Source organism: Musa acuminata, unplaced genomic scaffold (assembly GCF_036884655.1).
Source record: "Musa acuminata AAA Group cultivar baxijiao unplaced genomic scaffold, Cavendish_Baxijiao_AAA HiC_scaffold_450, whole genome shotgun sequence".
NCBI classification, from domain to species: Eukaryota; Viridiplantae; Streptophyta; class Magnoliopsida; order Zingiberales; family Musaceae; genus Musa; species Musa acuminata.
The window spans coordinates 132,501-135,000 of NW_027020697.1; positions in this window are offsets into that span (position 1 = coordinate 132,501).

Consider the following 2,500-nt stretch of genomic DNA (forward strand, 5'->3'; position numbering starts at 1 on the left):
GGGGCTTTCGTATAGCAGGGACGGTGCTGCCTCACGCTTCGCTCGCTGTTCGCCGCTCGCCGCTCGCTCGCGCAGCCAAAAATGACCAGTTTTGGCCCGTTTTTGGGCTGTTTTGGCCTGTTTATGGTCCGTTCTTGCGTGGTGCGGTGACCGTCGTGAGCGGAGCAAAACGTCAGCCATCTCAGCACCCTGGAACCCCCCGGGTGGCACAGGGCTGGATGGGGCTTTCGTATATAGCAGGGACGGTGCTGCCTCTCGCTTCGCTCGCTGTCCGCCGCTCGCCGCTCGCTCGCGCAGCCAAAAATGGCCAGTTTTGGCCCGTTTTTGGGCCGTTTTGGCCAGTTTTTGGCCTGTTCTTGCATTGCGCGGTGACCGTCGAGAGCGGAGCAAAACGTCAGCCATCTCAGCACCCTGGAACCCCCCGGGTGGCACAGGGCTGGATGGGGCTTTCGTATAGCAGGGACGGTGCTGCCTCTCGCTTCGCTCGCTGTCCGCCGCTCGCCGCTCGCTCGTGCAGCCAAAAATGGCCAGTTTTGGCCCGTTTTTGGGCCGTTTTGGCCAGTTTTTGGCCTGTTCTTGCATTGCGCGGTGACCGTCGAGAGCGGAGCAAAACGTCAGCCATCTCAGCACCCTGGAACCCCCCGGGTGGCACAGGGCTGGATGGGGCTTTCGTATAGCAGGGACGGTGCTGCCTCTCGCTTCGCTCGCTGTCCGCCGCTCGCCGCTCGCTCGTGCAGCCAAAAATGGCCAGTTTTGGCCCGTTTTTGGGCCGTTTTGGCCAGTTTTTGGCCTGTTCTTGCATTGCGCGGTGACCGTCGAGAGCGGAGCAAAACGTCAGCCATCTCAGCACCCTGGAACCCCCCGGGTGGCACAGGGCTGGATGGGGCTTTCGTATAGCAGGGACGGTGCTGCCTCTCGCTTCGCTCGCTGTCCGCCGCTCGCCGCTCGCTCGTGCAGCCAAAAATGGCCAGTTTTGGCCCGTTTTTGGGCCGTTTTGGCCAGTTTTTGGCCTGTTCTTGCATTGCGCGGTGACCGTCGAGAGCGGAGCAAAACGTCAGCCATCTCAGCACCCTGGAACCCCCCGGGTGGCACAGGGCTGGATGGGGCTTTCGTATAGCAGGGACGGTGCTGCCTCTCGCTTCGCTCGCTGTCCGCCGCTCGCCGCTCGCTCGTGCAGCCAAAAATGGCCAGTTTTGGCCCGTTTTTGGGCCGTTTTGGCCAGTTTTTGGCCTGTTCTTGCATTGCGCGGTGACCGTCGAGAGCGGAGCAAAACGTCAGCCATCTCAGCACCCTGGAACCCCCCGGGTGGCACAGGGCTGGATGGGGCTTTCGTATAGCAGGGACGGTGCTGCCTCTCGCTTCGCTCGCTGTCCGCCGCTCGCCGCTCGCTCGCGCAGCCAAAAATGGCCAGTTTTGGCCCGTTTTTGGGCCGTTTTGGCCAGTTTTTGGCCTGTTCTTGCATTGCGCGGTGACCGTCGAGAGCGGAGCAAAACGTCAGCCATCTCAGCACCCTGGAACCCCCCGGGTGGCACAGGGCTGGATGGGGCTTTCGTATAGCAGGGACGGTGCTGCCTCTCGCTTCGCTCGCTGTCCGCCGCTCGCCGCTCGCGCAGCCAAAAATGGCCAGTTTTGGCCCGTTTTTGGGCCGTTTTGGCCAGTTTTTGGCCTGTTCTTGCATTGCGCGGTGACCGTCGAGAGCGGAGCAAAACGTCAGCCATCTCAGCACCCTGGAACCCCCCGGGTGGCACAGGGCTGGATGGGGCTTTCGTATAGCAGGGACGGTGCTGCCTCTCGCTTCGCTCGCTGTTCGCCGCTCGCCGCTCGCTCGCGCAGCCAAAAATGGCCAGTTTTGGCCCGTTTTTGGGCTGTTTTGGCCAGTTTTTGGCCTGTTCTTGCGTGGTGCGGTGACCGTCGTGAGCGGAGCAAAACGTCAGCCATCTCAGCACCCTGGAACCCCCCGGGTGGCACAGGGCTGGATGGGGCTTTCGTATAGCAGGGACGGTGCTGCCTCTCGCTTCGCTCGCTGTTCGCCGCTCGCCGCTCGCTCGCGCAGCCAAAAATGGCCAGTTTTGGCCCGTTTTTGGGCTGTTTTGGCCTGTTTTTGGGCTGTTCTTGTGTGGCGCGGTGACCGTCGTGAGCGGAGCAAAATGTCAGCCATCTCAGCACCCTGGAACCCCCCGGGTGGCACAGGGCTGGATGGGGCTTTCGTATAGCAGGGACGGTGCTGCCTCGCGCTTCGCTCGCTGTTCGCCGCTCTCCGCTCGCTCGCGCAGCAAAAAATGGCCAGTTTTGGCCCGTTTTTGGGCTGTTTTGGCCAGTTTTTGGCCTGTTCTTGCGTGCCGCGGCGACCGTCGTGAGCGGAGCAAAACGTCAGCCATCTCAGCACCCTGGAACCCCCCGGGTGGCACAGGGCTGGATGGGGCTTTCGTATAGCAGGGACGGTGCTGCCTCTCGCTTCGCTCGCTGTCCGCCGCTCGCTGCTCGCTCGCGCAGCCAAAAA